Here is a 14677-nt window from a genome sequence, read left to right on the forward strand (position 1 = left end):
AGTAATGATACTAAAGCCACCATCTTCTCTTCTGCCTAATCTTTGATCCATCCTTACTCCCAAGAATTACCTTGAAGCCTTCTGGCTGCGTGTGAACGAGTCAAGGAGCACAAATTCAAGACTACAGGATGATTTTTGTTCTTACTGAGGTAAAGTCTTTTTCCCTTCTATGATGGACTGTGGGGACTAGAGATGACTCAGAAAGTATTTTCTCCCCTTAGTAAAATGTTTTAAAAGCAGTTTCACTAGTATCTCTATCCACAATTAAAACGACATAGTATAGGCTGGTGCAAAAGTAATTGCAGGTTTTGCAATTATTAACCTTTAAAACTGCAATAATCTTTGCACCAACCTATATACATCCATATTTAAAACTATCTTTAATGACATTTGCCTTTTATAAAAAAAAACAAAAAACGTGTAACTCAGATAATGTTTCTTAATATCAAAACAATACTTCTGGTTGCATAATATTTTAAGCAGAACAAAATTCCACACACTTAGCTGGAGTTAACAATGAGTAAGAGGAAGTTCTCCAGTCCCAGCTATCTAGAACCAAACCATCCAAGACCATTTATCCCCACCACACAGGAAACAGTAAGAAAACGAAGAACTGATTTATTTTTCTTGCTGGTAAAAAAAACATAATAATAAAGGGAGGGGGCCACAGTGACGGCAGAACGAAACGGAAGTGCCTAGGCTTTACAGTCTGAGAAACTGAAGCCCAGCTCTGCCACAAATTGGCTGCGTGATCTTAGTTCAACAATAAAAACACTCAATAAATATTAGCTGTGGGCTGGGCACAGGCCTAAATGCCAACACCGATTACCTCACTGAATTTTCACAACACTGAGGTAGGTTCTGAGGGCCAGAGAGGCTAAGAAACTTGCCCAAAGTCATACCTTCCCAAAGTCATGGGAAGGCCAGAATTCAAACAGAGGCCGACCCATTTCAAAACCTTTGCCGGGGATCATACTGACTTCGACGCCCCAGTTTCCTCCTCTTTCCCGCTGAGGGTCGTTGTATGGATTACCGAACGCTTCTGGCCTGTCACATAAGGACTCACCGTCACCAGGAGCCAGTAACTGCTGTGACCAGTACAGCTCACAAAAGCATTTCAGGTAAGCTGGCTTCATCCGTTGAGGGTCAGAATCTTCTTTATCTTCTGTTCAGAAAGTTTATCTTTGGTCTTCTACCCTCCCACGGCCCCACCCCTCAAACACACTTCCCCCACAAATACCTTTCACTGACCTTAGGAAATATGACTGCTTTCATCAGTGCTGGAGGTTTGAATAATACAACACCCATCACGAGTGTATTTACTAAAGGAAGGGAGGCGGGTGTCTAACGTTTCTAAAACAAGGCAAACTTGTCAGGTTTAATTCAAAGCCAAGATAATGACAGGCAGAGAGCCAGAAGGGCTGGGATTCAGAGGGCACAGCAGGAGTCCCCTGGCACAATCATTAGGGCTAAACTTATTTACTGCTGAAGGTCTTTACCAGGGACGGACGGGGGAAGGCAGCCGAGAGCCTAGGCGGGTGGTGCTGTGAGAAAGACTGGGCTAGTTGTGGCTTGGGAATCTGGCAGAAATTAGAGGGGCAGGGCCTCAAATATGCCAGGAATTCTGCTCAAGGCAATAAACAATCTCAAGATGGAGGGCAGGATTGCATGAATATCAGTTTTGGAAACAGGATGTACCAGTACCAAGTGGCTAATAAGTGTCTACGGAACGTCGACAGAATTTTTCAAAATAGGGTTATATGCTCCCTCTCTTTCCTGTCTACACTAGTCGGTTAATGCTTTCTGCTCCACTTTCTTGCCAAAAATAAATAAAGATGTAAAATAAAATAAATAAAAGTGGGTAAACAGAGGCACTGAGAAGCTGTTCAACAGAAATAACCAAAGTACATCAACCAAATTAATTTAACCAAATTGATGAAAGACGTGCTGATAATATCCCATCATCACCTACTTGCTGAATCAGGTCATTTTTAAAAACAAAGATACAATAGCTGCATGACTGTGTGTGAACTGTAAGTTTACATCGTTAGGCATTGCGATAGGGGACCCTAAGGCCTGCTCAGATTAGAACTGAGCACGTTCGCTTTTTCACATTGCTCATCTATCACCAACTATTATATAAACTACCTTCCAACTCTTAAGAATCACTGGTGTGCCAAACCAAAGGGGAAGAGAACCCATAAGCTTGACTTAGAAAAAAAGCACCCATAAGTCTACATGACAGTAAATTGAATTTACGAATGTTCACAAAACAGGACATTGTTATTATAATCTGAAGAGACACAATGTTTGTTTTTCACCCTTAGGAAAAAATTAATTACGGCACTAATTACCGGATTAAATAATAATACATAACAAAAGTAGATTTACTAACGCATCCATTATTTGAATTCAATTAAGTACCGATGACATGATAAACTTAGAAACATTAATGTCGCTCCCATTGACATAATTTAATGCCTGGTTAGCAAATAAACATATCAAGCACCCTAGAAAAACATTTTATTTCTGTCTTTAATCTAGTTGTAGTTTGCCTCACTCTTATTTTTTAAAATAAATTGTTTTCCCTCATTAACAATAAACAAATTTTGTTTTAAAATGGTTCACTGCAGGGACAAAAAGATTCAACTCAGTGGCTTGGAATAATTGGACACTATTTATTTCCTCCTTATATCTGTCACTGCCCATTTTCTTTACAGTTAACTAAACATCATGCTCTGTCCGAGGGCACCGGTCCAAGTACCAGAAACACCAGGACCTCTGATCAGCTCTGCTGCCCACACACCCTGTGCCTTCAGAAAATGACAGCGGCCTTCGGGGTCAGTTTCATCACCTGGAGCCCTAGACCAGGTCAGAGGTTCTCGGCAGTCAGGACACAGATCTAAACTGGCAGACTTACACACACACACACACACACACTCACACTCACACTCACACACTCACTGCACTGGGCACCAGTCCGGCTCTATGAGGCCCTTTGAAAGCACACACTCTCCATCCCTTAAAAGGGGAAACATGGATTTGTTTTGTACCTGTCTGTAGCTATAATACAAAATACCAGGGTAACTCCTAAGAGACCTATGACCCCTAAGAACTCCGTATGAAAGCTTCTGTCTGAATGAGGCCCTCACGACCGCCCTCACGGCCTAGGCCTTTCAATACTTGGAGGTGATGGGCAGAGAAAGAACCCAAAGTGCAGGAACAGGGCATTGCATTCCCTTCTCAATACTCAATGCAAAGAGTACTGTTTGATGCTGATTACTTTAAATTGGCCTTCCAAAGGGTCCTGCCCTGTCATCAGAACCGACTGACCTGAAAGTATTTGATATCAGAAATTGTCAAGGTGCAGCCAGTTAGCTCGGTTGGTTAGAGCGCAGTGCTCTTAACAACAAGGCTGCCAGTTCGATCCCCACTTGGGCCAGTGTGAGCTGTGCCCTCCACAACTAGATTGAAACAACTACTTGGCTTGGAGCTGATGGGTCCTGGAAAAACACAAATAAGTAAAAGTTTAAAAAAATTTTTTTTAAAAAGAAATTGTCAAGATAGTCGTCCAGGGTTACTCCTCCCCAAAGCACAGAAGACCTACAAGTACTGATCATGGAGTTTCTGGATTGTTCCTGGCTCAGCCAGGATGCCATGACTGGAAAAGGAAATAGACCAGTCAGCACTTAGCCTGCCAGATACACGCCGGGTCACAATATTCTCATTTGTCACTGCCCTGACTGGATGAATGAGAGTTCTGCTCTTGACACAATAAAGCTGTGCAGATTTCCGATTCACGAGCACCCTACTGTGTGCTCTTCTCCAGGGAAATCCCTATGATGTGATCTGGGCCACAGGCCACGGGCCAGGCTCCACAGCTCTGCTGCAATGTAATTCCAGGTAAAACTTCAGAAGGCCACCTTGGCAATGCACTTCTCAGTTATACCCAGATCCCAACAGTTCCCTGGCTAAAGGGCAGTTCTGCTGTTTTTGTTATCGAATAAAAATTTCAAAGGAGGCAACCTGCACTAAGAATTGACTTTCTTCCCATGCGATTGTCATCAAATGTAAACTCGGTCAGATCACTCCCATAATAGCTCCTCCGAACCCTGACTGCAGCCCTCACCCCTACCTGATCTGACCTGGGCCTACCTCTCACACCCCCTGACCTTGCTCCCTGCACCCCAGCCACACTGGCCTTCCTTCATTTCTTACCTGGCTGAGTCTTGGTAAATGCAATTCCCCCCACCTACCACATTCCCCTCCCAATGCATCCCTGTCCCAAGTCTCTCCCAACCACTGGCTCACATGTCACCTTCCCAGATCACCCCCATTAACCTGGGCCCCCTCCCCCCACTGTCAGTCTCTGTCTTCCCTAAGCTGTGTCCCAACTCTCCGTCTGGCACTGTTTAGCTTATTGCTAGGTATGTGTTATTTAGTTATCGCCCCTCTAGATAATGTAACCGAGGTCCAGGGCCATTTCTCTCCTGTGTACTACTTTATCTCCAGGGGTTAGAATATACTACATATTCAATTTGCTAAAGCGATTCAATGTCTCAGTACATTTTGCAAGAAGAAGAGGTGCAGCCCATAAACATTTTTATTTGTCCTTAATTGGTCATGGTACAAAAAGAAGTTGTTCACTGGTCTTGGGCAAATTAATTTCTACTCTTTCTGTTTCTCCCTCCCAACTACCTATCCTGGGTGGGTCTGTGCTTTACTACCATCTTGTTTAAAATGTTTGGTTTTTGTTTTTAATTGTTTAAAATTTGTACTAGAAACTATTACCAGGGAAGGTGTGGTTCCCAGGTAATCCACAGACACTCTACTCTTCCTACTAGTTAACATTTATTCAGTGCTTACTACTGATTCACATGGTTCCCGGTACCATTCTAAACACTGGATATTTCAGCTCAGTCAACCTCCAGCACCGTTCTAGGAGGGAAGTGTCTTTACCCCTGTTGACAGAGGAGTAGCTGAGGCACAGGGCTACCTTGCCCAAGGTTACGCAGCTGAAGGGCAGGCTCAGCCCTGAGCCCAGGAGGCCTGCTCTCCACTTCTGCACTGCATTCTACCCCTTGCTAAAGTAGCCCACAGCTTAGCAGGGAAAGAGAAAAGAGGCAGAGCTGTCTCTTCCGGTTCTGAAGTCAGGCAAGTCAGTTTTTTAAAGTTTTAGAAAAAAGATTAAATTCATCCCGCACCCCACTCCAGGTAATCCCCTCCTAATCCCTCCAGTGTGTCTTCCCTGTTCCCCAGCGTCCTCCCGCTTCCCTGAAATCCCCCATCGAGGCACCTCTATGCGTTGGAATTCATGACACAGTCCACACTGTGTTGTGAATTAATGGACGTACGTATGTATTTTCAAAACTGCTATATGCTCTGTCTTTTAGAAGCCAGGGGGTAAATAAGTCACCCAGTTATTTCACCCTGGGGTGTAAAAGGTAAGTAATTTGACGTTCCTGGAGATGCCAAAATGCGTAACTTTTAAAAGGTTACTTGTGCATAGAGTTTGAATTATTACACAGCCTGAAAAAGACCAAAATTGGATGCAAATTTCAAGAAGTATGAGGAAGATAACTAAACAGACAGGCCAACTGGGGACAGCTCACTAGATTCCGATTTTCCTAACTGAATTCCTTCCTGGGATTCAGAGTCTAGGTTGCCCATAACTGGACTTCTGGGCAACAGAGAGGACTGGAAAATGGGGGGATGGGTGGAGAGCTGAGCTGGAAGATTCTAAATCAAGTGTTGGGAGCTGGAGACCACCTACACTCCGTTGCTGAATATTTTAAATCATATCAACACCTTAATACTATGTTCCGCCAAGTATAATAAAAATGTGCCCAAGGAGCCTGACTCTTATTAGCTGCCAAGAGCTAAATGTGAAAGGAAGCCCAAAGTGGCAGCTGAAGATGGAGGGAAAAGGAAACACCTTCAACTACTGAGTTGCATGGGTCCAAGTGAAGAATAGAAAAATAATACATCCTCCAAAAGACCAGGCTAATTTTGTTTATTTACACGTGAACTGGCTTAAGTTAACCGCCATTTTCTTTCAAACACTCTACAGCTGTGGTTTTCAACCCTGGCTTGCACCTCTGTAACTTCACAAAAAAACAACAACAACAACAAACTACCAGTTGTCCAGGTCCCGCAGAGAACCTGGAGGAGACTCAGTCACGGTCAGGTCTGATTGCAGGGTCTGGACCGTCACATGACCATGGAAAGAAGGCAGGCTGGTAAGGACACCCCAATTATTTCCAATAAGAACCTCATCGACGCTGTCCACACCACGTCCGTTCCTAACACCAAAACTCCACATCCGAGAACGTCAAAGGCCCAATGTTTACAAATCAGGAATTCAAACTGCTTCCACCAACCTCTTGGCCTTTTCATGACCCTACAGAACATACGACTGTTCCAGGAGACTCGGACAAGACACGAGCATCAACAGCCAACTCTCTGGACGTTCAACTGGAATGTCGTTCTCTCAGCATCTGACCGTCAATTGTGTCAGGCACAGCGTTCGGCGCAATTTGAGTCAAGCGACACCACAGCAAGCCTTTCACTCCCTGTCTTGCAAAGGAGGTACAACACCTGCAAAGCAAATGTAGTCTTGTGTGTAGCAGCCCACAAGAGACAGTGAGACAACCTGGTGAGTTCATTCTTCAAATGTGTCTCTTAAGTGCCAGACACTGTTCTGAATCGTGTGGAATTAGCAGCAAAGGACACAAAGTTCCTGCCCTCATGAAGCCTATATTCTTGGGGGCGGGGGGGCAGGCAGGCAGACAACAAGCAAGAGAACAGAAAGCAGCTTATCACAGCAACTACTGATAAGTACTATGGGAGAAAAATACAGGTAAGGACATACACTGACAGGCTGTGCTATTTTGGCTCATCAGAGAAGACTTCATGAAGGCGGGAGCAGACACTTGAGTGATATTTGAGCAAAGATCTGAATGAAGGGAGGGAGCCAGCCATGTGCTGTGTGGGGAAAGAGCTCCACTGCAGGCTGAGCCACCAGCACGTGCAGAGGCCAGAGGCCAGGACGCTGGGTGGGGGGAGAGGGGCTGAGCACAGGGAGTGCAGGGGGGAAGGTGGGCAGAGTAGTCAGGAACCAGACGGTGGCAAGGGTTCTCAGTATCACAGGTAGGCAAGGGTAAGACACCCTGTGGTTTATGTTACGGCAACACAGTAACGACACTCTTCATTCCTCACTGAAAGTCCGCGAATCCTTCTAGCCCAGCCTGGTACATATAACGAATAATTAAATGCAACGAGCCGTTCTGATAATAAAAAGAAGAAACTACCAGGTATAGTTGGAGTGCATTTCCTAGCCTCCAAAATGTTCAACTCTTCAAATCTGATGGAAATTAAATTAGAATATTTCCAAATTAACGATGACTTCAACCATTTAGGGAGACCCCCCCAAGTAGAATATTTTCAATTGGTTTAAGCAGAGGCTAGAATGGTCTTTTAATGCAAAACAATGTGAGAATGGGCAAGTTAGTAGTGTGCCATTCCAAGCGAGTTGTGCCTTTTAGTAAACAGTCTGTGGAGAGATTGCGAACACGGCACATCACTAACTTGCTAACGAAGCCCCAGAACGGTACGTCCAGCTGGAAATGTCACAGTGCTGTGTCCTCAGCCTTCAGATGACAAGCAGGGACGCCACACTGTGAACTTCCTGCTTTGGGGATGCTTTGTAGCTTCTGTCGATATCTTAATCATCACTTCATTATACCAGAAGGAACATCAAACAAAGACACACCAACAGGATGAAGTTCTCCATTTTCGCCGGAAAACAGACCATCAGTGGATTTGGATTCCTGTCCACAGACACAGGACCAACACCTTAAAGCGACAATACTTTAGGACAATGCCGCGCGTCAGCAAAATAACAGTGAACAAACATCCTTTCTAAATCCAGGGGTAAAAGCAGGGAACCGATCCCCAGATGGGAGCTGCCCTTTGCCTCTCCCTGAAGCCACTTCAACTTCCAGCCATAAATTGTAAAGAGAAGCAGGCGACACTGACACCACTGGCAAAAGGACTCAGAGGCAATAACGGAGAGGTTGACTACAGGCTAATTTCCCAGATACTTCTCCATGAGGAGAGAGTAGCTCTGTTTTTCACTGCAGGATCAGAGCCTTTTGCCATTGACTTAGATAAGAATAAGTGCTTGCCTGTAGTGTAACAGAAACCAGGAAAAGCAAAGCACATCTCTTGTTATAAAGTCCAGCAATTAGTGTTTTTCTTGCATGAGTCTCGAATAAAGTTTCTCTAGTAAATCAATTAATTGCTATTAAAATAAAGAAGAAAAGTTCTGAGGCTTCAAATAGACACAGAAAGTGTACATGAGTCTATTAAACAAAAACTTTAGGGGGGGCGGAAAATGGATCTTTGTTACCACTTAAATACTTAGGTTTTACTTGTAAAAAGGTGGCCTGCAGATGAGGGAAACAGTTTAATAGACACACTTATTTCTGTCTGTTTTTTTAACTTATTTTTCCCTGGTTTTAGAAGCTATGTGCTGATTATAGAAAATTTAGAAAATACAGAAAAGCATAAAGAAAAGAAAATGTCATCCATGAATGCATCACTAAACATGTCCATATTTTGATTTATTTTCCTTTCAATTAATACACCTCTTTTCATTTTTTTCCACCAAACTGGGACCACACTGAGGAGACAATTTGTTTATTACATTTGCAAGCATTTCATCTGTGAGAAAATACCTTTTAAATATGGTTGCATAATATTCCATTATATAGATATGTGATAACTGACTTAACTATCCCTCTTCTGTTCTATTCGAATGCAAGATAAATTAACGCGTTCTAATGTAACAGAGTAGAAAAAGACCATTGCTAAGGCTGCAGAATCCACACTGTACCTAACCTTTAAGACTCTACCAGTTGTCAAGTGTGGGTGTGGCATCAAACAATATCCATAATTATCTGAAAAGGTTATTTCAATGCTGTCCCCTTTCCCAACTGTGTATCTGTGTGAGACTGGATTTTCTGCATACGCTTCAACCAAAACAATCTATCAACAAACCATGTCGAAGGAAATATGAGAACACAGCTATTTTCTATTAAAGCTGGTTAGGAAACAGACTTGCAAAAATGTAAAACAATGCCACGCGCCTCACTAATTTTTTTTGTTTTGGAAAACAAAACAGCTATTTTTCATTTAAAAAAAAAAATCATTAAAGAGACTTGCACAAATATAAAACAATGCCATTCACCTCGCTACTCTTTTTTTGTTTTGGATAAGTTGTTTTTCATTACAAATGGTCTTTTGTTCCTATGTAATGGGTTTACTGTTATTTTTGTTCATTTTAAGTGAATTTTAAGTTTCTCAGTTTTAATTCCTAACACAGTACACATTAATAGATATAACAACAAAAATAGTTCTTTGAGGCCTCAAATACTTTTTAAAAGGTGTAAAGTGGTCCTGAGATTAAAAAGTTTGAGAACTACTAGGCTGTAGAAAAAGAGGATCTCTAACAAATAAATAAACCCGTGTATTATTATGTTTGCTTGTAGCTGACATCTGCTTAAAATGAGACTGTTCCAAAAACCACTAGCGGTGTCTCCTTAGGGGAATCCCTCCTCTTCTAGCCCATATTTACTCTTTCAATAATGAGCCCCCGCCCAATTATTTAATATGTGAGTATTTCCGCATTTTATTACCAAACACTTTTTAAAACACCTATTGCAAGAAAAACAGGCCCCCAGAAAATCAGTGATGTAGATTTCTAATCACAGCTACCTTTCCAACTGTTGGTTAAAAAAAAAAAAAAAAAAAAATCCAACTAAAGCTGGGTAAAAGCAGAGTGATTCAGACGATGGTACCTGATACACACTTACCTTCAGTCCTTATCTGTTTATGTTTCCCCGCACCAAAATCACACAAGCAATTCTGTGAACTCTGCAGGGTAGGTGACACAAGCTCCCCAGCAACTACCGGTGCCCAGAACACAATGAAAATAAGAAAACACCCATTTAGTTCCTGTTTACTTTACTTTGTAATCAACAATACAATCAAAAGGCCCCAAACTATAATAACACTACAGATATCCCTAGTATCTCAAGAAAAGGAATTCTACTAGGCCACGGTCCTGTACCATCCAGTGTCTACAAAGGAACAAAATGACCATACTCTACAAAGTCAGGTTAAAAAACAAAACAAAAACCCTTTCATGGAAATACTATTCATCGAACGTGTAGCAGGTGCCACGCACACGTCTCTACACCAAGGATACAGCAGTACACAAAACAAAGCCCACGTTCTCACGGTGCTGACATCATAATGGGGGAGGCAGACAGTAACACAGGAGCCACCATGACGTGTGCTGGGCTTTAACAGGGGACGCCCAGGGAACCCCGAGAAGAGGCTGCAGAGGTTCCGGAGATCGCCTGCACGAAATACACTCCTGGGGGAGAACTCTTCGTGGACGTGCGGCGACTCAGACTCTGGGTGTAAGATTAACCAGAAGAAGGAAGGTGCTCGAGAGCAGGAATATATAAATTCTATAAACCCAAACTCACCTGGGGAGATAGCGGAAGATAGCGGCTGAGAAGGCACGAGCTTGGTGGACCCAAGAAAACAAAGAGATCAGTTTGAGGTACCGCATTTCAGGCGCCCAGAAAACACGCAGGCGAACACATATAAAGGAAGCCTTGGATATCTGTGCTTGAGCTTGGGAGTCAGATACGCGCTCAGTACATAGATTTAGGAGCCAAACATCCACTAGCAACTGAAGCTACGGAAACTGCTGCTATTCCTCAGTGGGGTGACAGAGGTGCCCTCATCCCCAAATATAAAAGGGTGAGTAAAGGAGAGGTGCCTGCAAAGGAGACTGAAGGGAAGTATCTGCACAGAAAAGGAAAACCAGGAAAGGTCTCAGAAGCTGAGAGCGATAAGAAAGGAAGACATTCTCCGCAGGAGTAAACACGCCACAAAACGGCCAAGTGGACAAGTAAAAGAACAAGAAACACCCTCTGGCTTTAGCAGCCAGGGAGATGGCCTCCCTGCCGGCTGGGGGGACCTTTGCAGCCCCCCTTTTCCTCTCCCCACTCCCGTGCTCAGGTGGGCCCCGCACTTGGTGTAACACTTCGCTGTTGCCATGTGGAAATTATTCTTAATGTCTGAACGAGGAGCTCCGCATTTCATTTTGCACGGGTGCTGCATGCGGTATGGCCAATCCTGCCTCTCTGAGATCAGCTGCAGTAAAGTGGTGGGGGTAAAAACTAGAATATGGTGGTTTGAGGAGTGCATGAGGAAAGAGCCCGTGGAGACATGCGGTGGACAGACTTTCAGGTGCCCAGGACCCTCATCTCCCGCTGCTCACTTGTATGACCCTCTCCATTCCAGTGCGGGCAGGACCTGTGACTCAATCTAACCCCGAGAATATGGCGAAGGTGACGGGATAGCAGTCCCAGGACCTTGCAGAAGTCCCTCTCTCTTCCTCCATTGCTATCTGTGCACACTTCCGTGAAGTAAGTAAAATCTTACGGAAGTACAAGTGACCTCTGGAAACTGAGGGCGACCTCAGTCCCACAAGTGCAAGGAAATGCAGTCTGTCAACAACCCAAGTGAGCTTCGAAGTGGATTCCGCCCCAGTTGTGCCTCCGATGAGACCACAATCTTGGTGCCTTGTGCTTTCTGTTTTGTGTGTGTGTGTGTGTGTGTGTGTGTGTGTATGTGTGTGTGTGTGTGTTTATTAGATTATCCATCTAGAGATTTAAGTCCCATGGAAGCTAGAAGAACTCCACAATGAAATATATTGGTTCAGCAAAAACTTTTTTGCATTACTTCGAAGAAAAATACATGCAAAAAGAAAAAAGAAAATCTCTTCAACTCACGAGCAACTCAAGCACTGTCCAGTCTAACCTTGCTCTCAAGTTTTGGGGAAGACAGAGTTGAGTCTGAGGGTGCAGGACCCTAACCACCCAAAACAGGACAGTAAGCTCACCGGTCGCCAGGAGACAGGCTGGTTGACACACAGGACCTGAGAGGGCAGCGAAAGGCCCTTTGGCCTTTTCCCACGGCCCATGAGTTCTTGCTCTCTGTCTCGCCCATCAATTCAGGCTGGACTTCATGACACAGAACTGGGAAGCTGCTTCCCCAGTACGCTTCGGTGGTTTCCCCAGGAGCTGGGGAAGCGCAAGTCAGACCCTCCCCAGCCTCGGCTCAGCACCCCACCGTGCAGGCGGGGCGGGGCAGGCCAGGGGCTCCTCAAAAACCAGAACGCAGAACCTGTGGCAGAACCCCCAGCAACCCAGCCCATGTTTCACAAATGCCGTTACCAGTAAATATTGCTAAACTGTCTTCAGTAGCTACAGAAAGAGAGTCCTTTTATAAATTAAAGCTTTCAAAAGTTAAGCCAGTAGTAAGATGGCATTTATCACGGCTATTGAAAATCTTATTTTTATATAAATAAATATGAACATGCACAAAGTCGATGAGAACCCTATGCTAATAAGGGTGGCCCATGTTTTTTCTCACATGAGAAAACACTGCAAATGCACCTACCCCAAAAAATGGTAGGTGTGTGTAATCTGTTTGTCTAGATCAACATTATGTCGTCACCAAATATTTGTGCCCACCTAGGCCAGGCACGAGTGTGGTGAAACAGTCTACAGCAAGACAAGCCAAAGTCATGGTGACAATGACTATTGCGCCCAATGAAGGAGAGTATTTAAATACCTCTTCTCATTAGGTCAGAATGAACAGAGATTCAACATCCTGTTCCCATAGCGGATGCCCAAGAAACCATCCTTCCTAATCCCAACCAAGGAATCAGAAGCAAATTAAACGGAGGGCACATCAGAGTGTTTTGTGGCTGTTGGATTGTTTTCTTTATTATATCCACAACTACTAGGGAGACAGTGAAGGCAATGAGCAAAACAATTTCAGATCAAGTGCTATTTTGTTAAAATGAGTACCTTCAAAATACGGATCAGTCGTATAATTTTCACTGGATAGTCACGTTTTACCAGACGCGGGTATCTTTAAAGAAAATGTATAAAATCATCATCAGGCTCCCAGCCCCTCAATAGATAAAATAATGGGAAAAATACTGACTAACCATAAAAAGATATTTTTGAAAGGTAAGCAAAGAGCAACTTATCCAGAGTTTGACAGAGACGATTGGGCATTTGAAGAAATCTTAGGGGAAAGAAATAGTTTATGACTGAAAATGAGTCAGCCTGTTGCAGAGCCCCTCCCTGGCAAACACCTGGTGTCCAAAACTATAACAAGACATGACTTTTATTCAGTCTTGTATAAGTCTGATGGTTCGTTATACCCCCAAGTTCAAGTTCACACATTTGAAGGACTACGTCATTCAGTGACCCATGGGCAGATCTCAAGGTTTACTCTTACTTCAGATACACAGCTCTTGTTGATGCTTTAAGCACAAACATTCATGGTTTTGAAAAACCATCCTGAGTAAAAAACAAAGTTTGTGGAGGAAATCACCTCACACTTGTCACTTATTCAAGGCATAAGTGACATAAGGTTGTAAAGAATAGAATGCTAACACTTTTGGATATTTGCAGGCTCCTCCTTCAAGACAGCAAATTAAAAGGATCACACTAAGAATGCACCTCCCAACATCAGTAGTTCCTTCTGGCGTTGAAGAAAAGCACCCAAAACAAGAATTTACTACATATCACTATCACACAGAAGCTCTCTTTCTGGAAATTAAAAAAAAAAAAAAGGTCAGAGTTCAAGTTCAAAGGGTAACAATGTAGCAATATCGTAAGGCCTAGAAACAAGAACAAACAATGAAAAACAACAAACTGTTACTCTCTAGTACCAGTTAGGGACCTTCCAGACCAATGGTGTAGCAACTACATGGCATAGAAACAAAAGCAAACAATGAAAAACAACCATCTGTAACAACGCTGGTACCAGTTACCGGCCTTCCAGACCAATGGAACATGCTGTCTCTGGCAGCACAAGTAGAACGCAGTTGTCCTTGAAAGTAAACCCTCCCCTATTCGGATTAATTGAAATCTGTTAAGGAAAGTAAACATTTCCTCCTGTGAGTCAGCTCCCTCATTAAGTGCTGTGACAATGTACACACATAAATAAGTCCAGTGCACAAGAACCCCCCAGGCCTACATGTGCACCGTCCCCAGCCCAGCATTCACACCTTAACCGCCCCGCAGGCACCTTTTCAACTTCTCAAAACCACCCTCTCCAAGCAGAGGAGGTTGAGTTTTAATATTCATCACGCCACCACAATTTCTGTAACATGCTGGCTTTAAGGCAACTCAAACTTGCAGTCCTACTAAAGTCCATAATTCATGACATTACAGTCCACTCATGAAATGTGCTGACACTTTTCTATGTGGGGGTGTTTAATACAGTGGGGGAAAGCCGCAATTAGGGAAAGAACAGCCTGGAGCTCTAATCCCAATTCTGTCCAACCACCTGTGTGCTTCTGGGCACGGAAGTTTCCTTCCAGTTCTAGATTGTTACTAAATTAGTAGGAAATATCAAACCTAGATCACAGCTTGTGAAATGACAATTGCAGAGGCATCTAGAAGACACAGATTTAGTGAGCTAACGTCAGTTCTGGTCCACAGTACACTTGCACTCCACTCCCACGCCTGACCCTCAGCAGGCACAGGCCTCTCCCAGTGACGCAGCCCTGTGT

The 14677-nt window shown here is 43.6% G+C and overlaps 1 protein-coding gene across 3 annotated transcripts in view; it reads right to left on the reverse strand.

Annotated features, from left to right (window-relative positions):
- FAM107B (family with sequence similarity 107 member B) overlaps positions 1-14677 on the reverse strand; it is a 194160-nt gene that overhangs the window by 30422 nt on the left and 149061 nt on the right. The window contains exon 1 of one of the 3 annotated variants that reach the window (XM_033100718.1): positions 1034-1056. The exons of the other annotated variants lie outside the window; for them this stretch is intronic. The gene's annotated coding sequence lies outside the window, so the exon portion shown is untranslated. Of the gene's footprint in view, positions 1-1033; positions 1057-14677 lie in introns of those variants that run through there. 3 annotated transcript variants of the gene reach the window in all.

This window comes from Rhinolophus ferrumequinum (assembly GCF_004115265.2).
Source record: "Rhinolophus ferrumequinum isolate MPI-CBG mRhiFer1 chromosome 5 unlocalized genomic scaffold, mRhiFer1_v1.p scaffold_110_arrow_ctg1, whole genome shotgun sequence".
Lineage (NCBI taxonomy): Eukaryota > Metazoa > Chordata > Mammalia > Chiroptera > Rhinolophidae > Rhinolophus > Rhinolophus ferrumequinum.